Raw genomic sequence first — 13,593 nt, 5'->3', positions numbered from 1 at the left:
GTGCTGGCATGTACTTACAGTACGTTTTCATTGTCCGAGTGGTAGTCTATCGGTTGGAGAGTAGTAAAATTGTGCAGGGGGGGTGGCCACGCCGCGCTTCCATGTGCGTAACAGGCGCAGGAACAGGCCTTTGTATGGCCTTCGTGTGCGCCGCCGTCGGATCCGCCTGCCGGCGGGAAAGCAGATTCAAATGCGAGGCTCAGCCTCGTTCTCGCGCCGCGAAGCGCCCGGCATGTGGGGGTCAGGCAGGGAAGCGAGACAAGGTCAGACAGGCCTTGTTGCGTGCATCGGGTGATGCCGCACAGCTTAACAGCTGTTTTCCTGGTTGCTGCAGTGAGGAGGGGGCTCCTGCCCTCTTCCCTTGGCAAGGGGGACGGAGTGAGGGGTCCAGGGCGCAGGAACAGGCCTTTGTATGGCCTTTGTGTGCGCCGCCGTCGGATCCGCCTGCCGGCGGGAAAGCAGATTCAAATGCGAGGCTCAGCCTCGTTCTCGCGCCGCGAAGCGCCCGGCATGTGGGGGTCAGGCATGGAAGCGAGACAAGGTCAGGCAGGCCTTGTTGCGTGCATCGGGTGATGCCGCACAGCTTAACAGCTGTTTTTCTGGTTGCTGCAGTGAGGAGGGGGCTCCTGCCCTCTTCCCTTGGCAAGGGGGACGGAGTGAGGGGTCCAGGGCGCAGGAACAGGCCTTTGTATGGCCTTCGTGTGCGCCGCCGTCGGATCCGCCTGCCGGCGGGAAAGCAGATTCAAATGCGAGGCTCAGCCTCTTTCTCGCGCCGCGAAGCGCCCGGCATGTGGGGGTCAGGCAGGGAAGCGAGACAAGGTCAGGCAGGCCTTGTTGCGTGCATCGGGTGATGCCGCACACCTTAACAGCTGTTTTCCTGGTTGCTGCAGTGAGGAGGGGGCTCCTGCCCTCTTCCCTTGGCAAGGGGGACGGAGTGAGGGGTCCAGGGCGCAGGAACAGGCCTTTGTATGGCCTTCGTGTGCGCCGCCGTCGGATCTGCCTGCCGGCGGGAAAGCAGATTCAAATGCGAGGCTCAGCCTCGTTCTCGCGCCGCGAAGCGTCCGGCATGTGGGGGTCAGGCAGGGAAGCGAGACAAGGTCAGGCAGGCCTTGTTGCGTGCATCGGGTGATGCCGCACAGCTTAACAGCTGTTTTCCTGGTTGCTGCAGTGAGGAGGGGGCTCCTGCCCTCTTCCCTTGGCAAGGGGACGGAGTGAGGGGTCCAGGGCGCAGGAACAGGCCTTTGTATGGCCTTCATGTGCGCCGCCGTCGGATCCGCCTGCCGGCGGGAAAGCAGATTCAAATGCGAGGCTCAGCCTCGTTCTCGCGCCGCGAAGCGCCCGGCATGTGGGGGTCAGGCAGGGAAGCGAGACAAGGTCAGGCAGGCCTTGTTGCGTGCATCGGGTGATGCCGCACAGCTTAACAGCTGTTTTCCTGGTTGCTGCAGTGAGGAGAGGGCTCCTGCCCTCTTCCCTTGGCAAGGGGGACGGAGTGAGGGGTCCAGGGCGCAGGAACAGGCCTTTGTATGGCCTTCGTGTGCGCCGCCATCGGATCTGCCTGCCGGCGGGAAAGCAGATTCAAATGCGAGGCTCAGCCTCGTTCTCGCGCCGCGAAGCGCCCGGCATGTGGGGGTCAGGCAGGGAAGCGAGACAAGGTCAGGCAGGCCTTGTTGCGTGCATCGGGTGATGCCGCACAGCTTAACAGCTGTTTTCCTGGTTGCTGCAGTGAGGAGGGGGCTCTTTGTTTACCAAACTTGCCTTGGCGCAGATGGGCACATTGGTGTGCCAATCTGTCCCCAGGGTGCCCAAACCCTACTGCCCCATCCATTGGGGGCCTGTCCGATGTTTTGGTGTGGGCTTCTCCCTCCACCCCAAATGGAGTGTGGGGGGGGCACCTCATGCAGCCCTCCCAAGGGGCAGATTTCTGTCCGTAGGAAGTGGCAAATGTGTTTTCACTGGGGGGGGGGGTGAGGTTAAGTAGACCACCAGAGATGGCTTGCAAGGGAGGGCATGAGTGTAGATTTGTTTTTGTTGGGGTGACCGTAGGTAACATGCTTTTTGTTCTGTTTACAGTTTTTTCTACACAAGCAGCTGCAACGTTATGTGAGTACTGTTTTTTATTATTCTATGGTTAGGGCCCACTGTCAGTGGGGTGGATGAGACTGGGGCTGGTTGTTGGTGGTGTGGGTGGGAATGGGCCATCTGGGCAGATATTTTGGTGGGCTGGGTCACAATTTCAGGGGCAGGCCACAAATTGCCCCCGATGCCAGCAGAACATTGGTGTTACCCTGGGAGCGGATGTCTCCAATGTGGGTTGTCCGTCTGCAAGCCCAGGCTGCACCTCTGGTTAAGGGACTGAACACCCACATGGTACATGGATGTCCAAGGCCGGGAACATCACCTCCAACCGTCCTGAAGTTGCGGCTGATCTGCATTACAGCTTTTACCTTTGGGGAGGTATTGGCACACTGCCGGGACTCCGTGGTGATGAGAAGCTGTAACGCAGGCCAGACAGAGCTCCAGCAAAGTCGGCGGTAATGTCCCTGGCCTTGGACACCCTTCTGTCATGGTCATCGGGCCAAGAACACAGACCCTACAGGGTCACACACACAGAGGGCCCAGGTGGACGCAGTCCTGGCGCCTCTGGCGCCAGGCTCATAAGGAACAATAAACAAGACATTCATTTGGGTAAAAAAAATACCTTTATTATTGACATAGCACTTAATTTTGGGTGCACCGTGTATTTAACATTGGAACTTTCCTCTTTAAAGCAGACCCACGTTCACACTTGGGTGGGGTGGCTTGCTATTGGGTTGTCTGACTAACTAGGAGTGACAGGGTGTGACAGGCAAGCAAAGCCTAGAGACAGACGCTTCACGGTATTCTGCATTTACATGCAGCGTAATGCTCACCGCCGCCATACTTACCACCTGGGGGATCCTGCTCTCGCCTGTACACGTCTTCGTGGTTATCTCTGCACATGTTCTTCTTGGCACCGGCTCACCGTCATCTTCCGGAGCGCAGGCATCGTCATTTGGGCATCACGGCTCATCTTCAAACATCTCTTGGAGCGCAGGCATCATCATCCGGTACCGCGGCTCATCTTCCACTCTTCAGGGATGCTGGGATCTTCATCCTGATACTGCAGCACAACGCGCTCCAACCGCGACCGCAACACCTGCAAATAAAATGAAAAGCAAGGTTAGACATTGAACAGACATGAAGTTTAAGGTTGCGCTATCATCACCTCGCGCTTTCCCTTAAACCATCACTTACCAGTTGTCGGATGTTGCGGTTTCATCCATCTTCATCCCAGCCGCATTCCGCATCTCCACAGCTGCTGTTGGGCCGCAATTCCACCTATCAAGAAGAAAGCAGAAGGGAAAACGTTATTCAGGAATTAATAACATTGAGAGCAACAATACCAAAAAAGAAAATAGAAAGAGGAAAAGACAAGAAACAGTAAGAGACACTTATCATCAACCAGGAGGAGCACAGTCACAGCTGGACTGGACTATACCTATCAAGGATCAGTGAAGCAACTAGATCCCATCTACAAGCGCCCCTGCCAAGAAGTAGCAGGACGGAGAGCTCATCCTCCATACTAACCAGGTGAGCCTTATGGGCCGGTACGTGCCCACAGAAATCGCACCTTGGGTTGAAGGGTTTGGGAGGTACAACAGTCACCAAGCAATGCACACACGTTTTGCCATATCCACGCAGGAGCAGTGCCACCAATTGTAGCCGCCCACAGCTTGTCCGCAGGGGGAGAAACCTGAAGGGGGTGATCTAACCACTCGGAGGGCTGCAACCGTGCCCCAATGCCTCCGCAGAGATCAGGTGAGCGTAACAGAACGCAAAGCCTCTACAACTCTCTGCCTGGGCATTATGGAAACTTCAAAGACAGATCTGTTAGCCCAACTACTGGGGGAATTACAGGCTGAAGTACATGCTTCAAGACAGGAGACCAGTGCATTAAGGAGAGATCTTATTGTAACTCGAGAAAGAACTGATGACTTGGCAAGACAGATGCTACAGGCACAAGCAGGACAGGTTCCCTTGCCTGGGATAGCCCACACTTCTCCGTCACAGCAATCAACACCGGTTCAAGTGATTTTTCCAGGGGCAGTGCCTCTAGCCCCGCTCAAATGCTTCAATGCCGATCCAAACAAGTTTGCCATATTCATGAACCAATGTCGCTTGCATTTCTTATGCAGGCCAGGAGCCTTTCCTAATGATCAAGCCAAAGTTGCATTCATACTCTCATACCTAAGAGGCAACACGGCGGACTGGTCAATACCGTTAGTAGCCCAAGATGATCCTTTGCTTCGGAACTTTGGGGATTTCCAACATGAGATGGAGAAATTGTTTGCCCGACATACACAAGGACAAGCTCTGGACAATTAGTTATTGTCACTCAGACAGGGGAATCAATATCTATTAACCTACATTGCAACCTTCAACAGCCTTGTAGCCCAAACCAACTGGCCAGAAGAGAAAAGAACTATGCCTTTTTTATAGAGGGTTACCTTGGGAACTTAAGGATGTGTTGGCTCAAGTTGTAAACCCACCAGAGGGGTGTGCGGACTACATAGACCTAACAGTGCAACTCAATCATAGGTTGCAGAGTAGGAAAATGGATCGAGCCAGAACAGAAGGAAGGACAGTGTTGGTGTGCTCCCGCGAGACCCACACTAAACCACATGAACAATCAGAACCAATGTAAATCGGTGGGTTACTGAGCCCACTGACCAAGGCGGAAAGAGAGAAAAGAAGACAGCAACAACTCTGCTTATATTGTGGTAAAACAAGTCATTTCCTTCGCGATTGTCCGGTGAAACCTCCCAAGAAAATGGTTGGGGCAATTGACAAAAACAACGAGGAAGAAGTACAGGACTCGGGAAACTCCAATGCCCGGCAAGCGTAGTGGTCCACTTGTTGAGTGAGAAAAAGGAATGCGTACAGACCTCACAGCTAGTCCTTCCAGTACTTTTGGTGAATCACAAGCAGCCGTCAAAGATACATGCCTTGGAGGCATACATTGACAGTGGGGCAGTGGGAAACTACATTGACCAAGATCTAGCGATCCGAATAGGCCTTCCTTTTCAGCAGAAATCGGAAAATGTTACTGCAGTGGATGGATCTCAGTTATCATCCGGCCCGGTGACACATCACACCGAGAAAGTCAAGCTTTTGTTGCAGGACGGGCATCAAAAGAACATTACCTTTGATCTCATCGTTGCTCCTCAGTTCCAGATGATATTGGGAATGCCTTGGCTGGAGACCCATAACCCTAGGATCGACTGGCAAAAACGAGTTCTGACCTTTTCTCAAGACTGTGCCAACACTTGTTACAACAAAGACGCCATCAACCTGAAACCCAAGAAAGGTATCGTGCTGGGCCTCACGGGCTCTTTACCACCTGAATATCTAGCTTACCAGGATGTCTTCCAAAAGGAACAAGCCAACGTTTTGCCCCCGCATAGACCCTATGATTGTCAAATTGACCTCGTGCCCGGAGCCCAAATTCCCTGCAGCCGGATTTACACTCTAACGGAGCAAGAAAACCAACATCTTAAAACCTACTTGGACCAGTACCTGGCAAACGGCTTTATTCATCCATCCAAGTCCCCTGCTTCCTCGCCCCTCTTCTTTGAGCCTAAGAAAGAGGGGGACTTAAGGACCTGCATTGACTACAGAGCAAACAATCAGATCACAGTAAAGAACCGATACCCCTTACCACTCGTACCAGAGCTCCTGGATCAGGTGAAATACGCTCAAATTTATACAAAGTTGGATTTGTGAGGGGCCTACCTTCTTGTGAGAGTCAAAAAAGGAGACGAGTGGAAGATGGCTTTTCGCACGAAGTATGGCCTCTTTGAATATCGAGTTATATAACTCCCCTGCGGTGTTCCAATTCTTTACGAATGCCGTACTCTGTGAGTTACTGGACGTTTGCGCACTTGTCTACATAGATGACATTCTCATCTACTCAAATTCCAAGGAAGAACATGTCGGTCATGTCCAAGCAGTCTTAGAGAAACTTCGACAACACCAGCTATATGCCAAACTGGAAGAAAAATTGTGACCGAAGTCGAGTTTCTCGGTTTCATGCTCACTCCACAGGCCTTACATATGGGCACACAGAAGGTGGACGCAATCCTCCAGTCGCCCTCACCAACGTCCATGAAAGGAGTACAAAGTGTGCTCGGCTTTGCTAATTTCTATCGCCGATTTATACCTGGGTTCCCACAAATTGTTCACCCAATCACTTCCATGCTGAGGAAGAACAAGAAATTCCATTGGTCCACAGAAGCTGAAGAAGCCTTTCAGAAGCTGAAACTCACATTTACCATAGCACCAGTTCTTAGACACCCTCGACCAGACCTACCATACGTGGTTGAAACAGATGCTTCAAACATAGCCATGAGAGCTCATCCTCCATACTTACCAGGTGAGCATTATGGGCCAGTACGTGCCCACAGAAATCGCACCTAGGGTCGAAGGGTTTGGGAGATACAACAGTCACTAAGCAACGCACTCACGTTTTCCCTGGAAATTCTGGGCTGCTTCGCGCAAGTCAGACCTCTGTGCATTCCCACAGGTGTCCTCTTTTCAGAAATGCATGGGGTTCCCAGTTTTGCTTGGTGGCTTGGACATCCTAGACCCAAATCTATATGGTGTGCACATGAGTCAAAATCCTGTAAACCTGCTGTGCGAAAAGAGTTGGGGTTACCCGTATTTTCGGCTTCTCCCTTTGAACCCCAGTGGGCGCACCGACACATGTGAGGTACCTTTTCTTATCGGGACACCTGTGGAAATGTGGGAAGGTAGGCCATGTGGCGTTGGCGCCGTGTTTCGTTGGGTGAGCAGAGTGAAATGTCTGAAAATTTTGTTTTTTCAACAAAGTTTGGACTTTGCCAGGGATTATGGGTAATACATTCTGGTGCGATGTGCGTAAGGCAGACCTCTGTGGATTCCCACGGGTGTCCTCTTTTGGGAAATGCATGGGGTTCCCTGTTTTCCTTGCTGGCTTCGACACCCTAGGCCCAAATCTGTAGGTTACCCAGCGCTGTACCAAAAGGCTTGGGGTTACCAGTGGGTTAGCCTTTTCCTTTTGCGCCCAGGTAGGTACACCCACACATGTGAGGCACCGTTTTCGTCGGAACACCTGTGGGAACGCGGGAAGGTATGACATCTGTTGTTGGTGACGTGTTTCGGTGAGTGGGCAGAGGGAATTATCTCTGAAATTGTCTGGAAATAAACACAATTCTCAGACATTTCGCTCTGGCCTGCACCGAAACACGCCGCCAACAACCCATGGCCTACCTCCCCGCGTCCCCACACGTGTCCCGATGAAAACTGTACCTCACATGTGTGGATGCACCTACATGGCGCAAAGGGTAAAGCCTAAAACACAGCTAACCCCAAGTCTTTTGCGACAGCTGAATTTCAGGATTTATTCTTAAGCACACCCCATACAGATGTGGGCCTAGGGTGTTCAAGCCACCAAGTAAAATAGGGAACCCCATGCATTTCTGAAAAGAAGACACCTGTGGGAATGCACAGAGGTCTGACTTGCGCAAAGCGACCCAGAATTTATTACCCACAATCCCTGACAAATTGTGATATTTGGTGGGGAAAAAACACAATGTTCCCTTTGTCGGGGGTTCTGGGTAATAAATTCTGGGCCGCTTTGCACAAGTCAGACCTCTGTGCATTCCCACGGGTGTCTTCTTTTCAGAAATGCATGGGGTTCCCTGTTTTCCTTGGTGGCTTGGACACCCTAGGCCCAAATCTGTAAGGTGTGAGCATGCGCAGAATACTTGAAATGATGCTGTGCCGAAAGACTTGGGGTTAGCCGTGTTTTAGGCTTACCCCTTGGCAACCAGGTAGGTGCACCCACACATGTGAGGTAGCATTTTCGTCGGGACACCTGTGGGAATGCAGGACGGTAGGCCATGTGTTGTTGGTGGTGTGTTTCGGTGGGTGACCAGAGTAAAATGTGCGGAAAATTGTGTTTTTTCCCCCCAAATTTGGACTTTGCCGGGGGTTCTGGGTAATAAAGTCTGGGCCGATTTGCGCAAGTCAGACCTCTGCGGATTCCCACGGGCGTCCTCTTGTTGGAAATGCATGGGGTTCCCTGTTTTCCTTGGTGGCTTAGACACCCTAGACCCATAACTGTATGGTGTGCCCTTCTGACAAAATCCTGAACTTCAGCTGTCGGAAAAGACTTGGTGTTAGCCGTGTTTTAGGGTTTCCCCTTCGCGCCCAGGTAAGTGCACCCACACATGTGAGGTACCATTTTATTCGAGACACGTGGGGGAACGCGGGAATGTAGGCCATGTGTTGTTGGCAGCGTGTTTCAGTGGATGAGCCGAGTGAAATGTGCAGAAATTGGGGGGGTTTTGCCACATTTTGGACATTGCCACAGTTTCTGGATAATACATTCTGGGCCGATTTGCGCAGGTCAGACCTCTGCACATTCCCACGGGGGTCCTCTTTTCAGAAATGCATGGGGTTCCCTGTTTTCCTTGGTGGCTTGGACACCCTAGGCCCATATCTGTATGGTGTGCCCTTCTGACAAAATCCTGAAATTCAGCTGTCGGAAAAAATGATTTGGGGTTAGCCGTGCTTTAGACTTTCCCCTTGGCGCCCAGCTAGGTGCACCCACACATGTAAGGTACCGTTTTCATCGGGACACATGTGGAAACGTGGGAAGGTATGTCATTATTTGTGTTTGTGTGGTTTTCATAACGTTTTGACCCATTTGCTGGTGCCCTTTGTCACACAACCCTTTCATTTCCCAAATGTGCCCTACATTTAGTCGCTGCTCTAGGCACCATACACTTTTGTAACCTGCAGAAGTCACCTACCCTTGAAAAGGTCTGCCTGTGCTCTTTCAAAAAAGGTATGCTTGCCGTTCCTCAACACATTGGTTTTCCTGATTTACACATGCTAAGTATGTCTGTTCAGGCCTTAAGCAAAAAACTCCTGTGTACCATGGCTCAGTGTTCGGCTTGTGGTATTGCTTGTTTTGTGAAACACTACAAATAATGTGTGATTTCCTAACTGCAAGAGTCGGGGGAATTTAGCAGAGCATTGTTTTTCTCAAAATTCATAGAAGCCATTGCCGTACCAAGCCAACCATGTCCACCACATACCTTTTTTTCTGTAATTTTCCTGCTTTTTCCCCAAACTATGGAATTTTCCCCAACCTAGTTGTTGCCTGACCTACGCAAATCACGCCTTCCTAAACTTGGAATTTTGTCTACTTTTCAGAAATGTATTCCTTCCTGTCCTCCAATTCGGCTTTCCTACCCTTTTCTTCCATTCCATCCACACATTTCCAATTGGCAAAAATTGACATCGCCTACCTCTCACAAAACGGTTGACAACCACATCGAAATAAAAAAAAATCTATTTCCACTCAACCTGCTCTTTAAAGCCAGCAAATTGGGGAATTCAGCACAGCAACCATTTGTTTCTAGCTCATACAAGCAAAAAAATATAGGCTTCATTGTACATCACTTTATTGGCATTTTTGAAAAAACGCAAACTTTCCCCCTTTTTGGTTATTTTCTTTCACTCCCCTACAGCAACCTAGGATTCCTGGATGACGTTAAGGCCACCTACATGTGGGTAAAAAGGGGCCAAATTTGGCTGAGACATCTCATGTAACAAAAAAGTTACAAGGCATTGAATGGCGACATACCGAAATCACCAAAAAAGGCCTTGGCAGTGGGGGGGGGCATGGCACTTAAAGAGTTAATGAAATACCCTTCCTCATAGGAACAAATTGCCTGAGGAGATTATAGCCCCTCATTGATGGGGTAAATGGGATACTGTGGTCCTTAGCTAACAAGCCATTGAGACCTAAGAAAATAATGACCCAAAGCAGCAGTGTAAAAGAATGCCACAGCGTTGCTAAATCAGAAAGTGCAGTATAAGTATATCTTCAGAATGGCTATGTGCCTATTGTCACCGTCATTCTCATGTGCCAGGATGAAATGCAAGGAGAAAAAGAGAAGCAGTCTTTGGCGATTTATTTGAACCCTAAGAATTGGAGGAAGCTGCATTTTAAAGATTACAATAGGCTCTAAAAGCATTCATCACAATGTGTGGATCGTGAGCAGGACACAAAACAAATGTTATTTGGGAAATTACATCATGCACAGAAATTACATCATGCACAGAATGTGTATGGTATTAGATTTTCTAAATCAAAAGGTCTGGTCCAGACTGGGTGGAGCTGCACCTGATTTTGAAGACAAGAGACAAGCTTATCATTGTGCCCAAATGACGCTGTATGTAATTGAACTTCTGGTGAAAAGGGATGTTACCATTCCCGCATTTACCAGACAATTTACGGAAGCATTAAAATACAAGAAGGGACAACAGATAAAAGATTCTGATGCATTTGTATGCCTAAATGAACCCATAAAGCAACAAGGGTTAAAATGCAAATACACCGCTGATGGAGATTGGGGATGGGCCATTTCAAATCCTAGTGGACAATAAAGGGTGTCAAGACATTCATTTGGAAGAGAATACAGCATTACGACTGGCAGTACAGATGTCTTACTATACTGCTGATTTCAGTAACCCAGTGATCAGGAACATCCCTGAAAGCTATGTGACTGCACAGGGTGAATTACCAGAATCCTTGGAATCTAAGCCCAAAGGAATCTTTAAAGTTCAGTCTGTGTACCCTTATGAGCCAAGGTAAATCTAAAAGAGAAAAACCGCATATTGAAATAGAGGTCAATATTCCAGAATATTTGAGTATAGCAACTCTCCAAAGAGACACTGCCACACGGTTAGAGGAAAGTACAGCAGTACATCCTTTGGAGGATTTCCCAGAGTTTTCTAAAATGCTAGAGGAGCAGATTCAAGCTGCAGATGCTTGCACAAATGAAGAAGAACAAGACCAATTGAGGAACATTTTTATGGAGTTCAAACATGTTTTTGCCAAAAATGCCTATGACTGTGGGCTGACCGATCTGCATACGGTCACACTACCAGAAGGACATGGTAGGGAGCCGGTATTTGTGTGACAATATAGGTTACGCCTGGAGCCAATAGCTGAAAAAATAAAATATTTAGAATCTAGAGGAATTGGTAAGCCTATTCATAGTACATCAAATACACCTATAGTAGGTGTGCTAAAACCCAATGACCAATGGAGCTTGTGTGCAGATTTATAAGAATTAAACAAAAGGGTACCTATTTCAAGGTGGCCCCTTATGTTTATTGATCAGGGTCTTGCACAGGCTCATGGGTCAAAGGTATTTACCACCTTAGAACTTACAGCTGGATACTGGTGTGTGCCACTAGCTGAAGACATTCAAAATGTGTTTGCATTTTCATTTGAACAATCACAATATGCATGGTCCCGGGCCCCTTTTGGGTATGTCAATAGTGGGAGTGTGTTTGGGATATTCCTAAGCAAGGCACTCCCAGATGCATCTGAAAGAGGAACAATAGTTTATGAGTTTATGTGGATGATGTGCTAGTCGAAAATGAAGATTTGAAAAGCCATTTCAATGAGATTAGACATGTACTCTGTCAGCTACAGAAGGCTGGGGCAAAGGTATATTTACAGAAAGCACAGTAGTGCAGAAAAAATGTAAACTTCCTAGGCCATGAAGTAAAAGATCCCCTTAACTTGAAAAGTGTAAAGAGTTTGTTAGGAATGACAAGTTACAACAGAACATTTATTGCAGATTATGCAGAAATTACACAACATTAGATAAAGTTACTAAAGCAGGGTGTACGCTGAAAATGGGAAAAGGAACAAAGTGAGGCAGTGGCCATGCTAAAAATGGTGCCTAATGAAAGTGCCATGTTTGGCATATCCAATAAAAAAACAGAATTTCTTTGTAGAAATGGGATTAACAGACCAATGTATGTCATCAGTGTTATATCAAAAACATGATGCAAATAACAAAACAAACAGTGCAAAGTAATATTACGATAAGAAGACATCTGTGAAAGAATATGAGATAGGAGACCAGGTGTATAAATTCAGTTTTGGGAATAAAAACTCTGAATTTCTTGCAGCATGGTGAGGGCCATATACGGTTGTAGATAAGGTTTCACCTGTGGTCTGCAGAATTGCTAAAAATGAGGGTGAATTAACAGTAGAACAGTTTGTCCATGTCAATAAAATAAAGCCCTTCCACCGAAGCATGAGGTGAAAAGGTTGGAGCGAATTGAGACTATCAGGGAGTGGACAATGTGATGGTATGAAAATAAAGTGCTTACCTATAAGTTAGATTTACCATAGCAGGTGAATAGGTGTAAATAGTCTGAAGATATCAAAATGGGGCTTAAAGAGATAGAAAAGGGGGAAGAGCGCCTTCAGGGCCAGTGGCGCTATATAAAAGTTTTTTAGATATAGATAGAAGATATATCAAATTAGTGAACAAAAATATAAATAAGTAAATAAGAAAAATGCTGCGTTGTATTAGTGTGTTTAATTCATGTTATTTTAGAGGGTCCTAAAGAAATTTCTTGGCTGGATTATATGGTATTTTATGCATAATGTGCATTTGTATACATAATTGAATTTGATTTAAGATATCGAGATGAGGCAAAAGTTAATGGATTGATGTACTTGATTCTTAAGTTGCCTTTTCTTTTTACTCTAGAAAAATAATTGCTTTCCCCATCCGTGTGCTGGATCCTTGGAGGATGCCACTGGAATGGAGTCCCCTGGAAAGCCCCCTGAACCGGAAAAGGGGGTGAAGATGATGACCCGAAGGAAGTCCCACGTACGAAGGATGGAAGTACACTTCTCCAAGAACGGCTTCCTGAACGATTTCTGAACTGACTGTTAAAAATGTTTTTAAAAAAATATATTTTTACAAACTGATTTTTACTGATTCTTACATCAGACCGAGTCCACTGGCGCAGTTGTATGAATTTATGGTTGTTTTTGAAAGTGACAATATTTGCCTTTAATATTTTATAAAAAGAAGATACAAAAAATTCGAACAAAAAACAAAAACACTAATAGGAGTACACCAATTAAAAGAAGATAAAATAAAAGGTGATCAAAAGATGAAAATATATTTAAAAAACATTCAACAATAAAAGGGGAATGAATTTTCAAAATATTAGAGAATATACATAATGTTTTTGTGTATGAAGATTACCAATTACATGTTATTTGATTCTTGACTATTAAGATCAAGGTAAAATCGTGCCCGAGATCACACATTGGTTATGTGGGGAAGCCGGGATTATTGCATGATTGTTTTTTCCTGCAGTGATTTAAATTGTGTCCCAGCAGAAAAAAAGGAGGGTGTGTAGGGAAATACTTTTTCCCTATTCTGAAATTCAACAAGGTAGGTCCACATTTCATCATCCACATTTTAGCAAAGGTCTGAATTTTAACTAGGCCCAAGGGTGTGAGATTCATGGGTGAGCCTCACACTGTGCCTAATAGATGTCAGTGTTAGAAAGCAAAAAGCACATGCCAGCCACTGTGAATTTGAACCTGCACAACATCATTTGCATCACACCACAGCAATGGACTAAAAGCAATGAAAGTAAAATTAACAAACTAATTCTACTAACATTCCAGGACCC

The 13,593-nt window shown here is 47.3% G+C and overlaps 1 long non-coding RNA gene across 1 annotated transcript in view; it reads left to right on the top strand.

The window, feature by feature from the left end:
* The window catches only part of LOC138569084 (uncharacterized), a 140,694-nt gene extending 127,798 nt beyond the window's left edge, over nt 1-12,896 (top strand). Inside the window, exon 4 of the long non-coding RNA XR_011303114.1 lies at nt 12,651-12,896. This is a non-coding gene — a long non-coding RNA (uncharacterized lncRNA). The remainder of the gene's footprint in view (nt 1-12,650) is intronic.
* Nucleotides 12,897-13,593: the final 697 nt, after the last annotated feature.

The sequence above is a fragment of the Ambystoma mexicanum genome, chromosome 2q (genome assembly GCF_040938575.1).
Source record: "Ambystoma mexicanum isolate Mex_15411 chromosome 2q, UKY_AmexF1_1, whole genome shotgun sequence".
Classification (NCBI taxonomy): Eukaryota; Metazoa; Chordata; class Amphibia; order Caudata; family Ambystomatidae; genus Ambystoma; species Ambystoma mexicanum.
The sequence above is the reverse complement of the archived record's forward strand: the minus strand, read 5'-3'. Positions and strand labels throughout refer to the sequence as shown.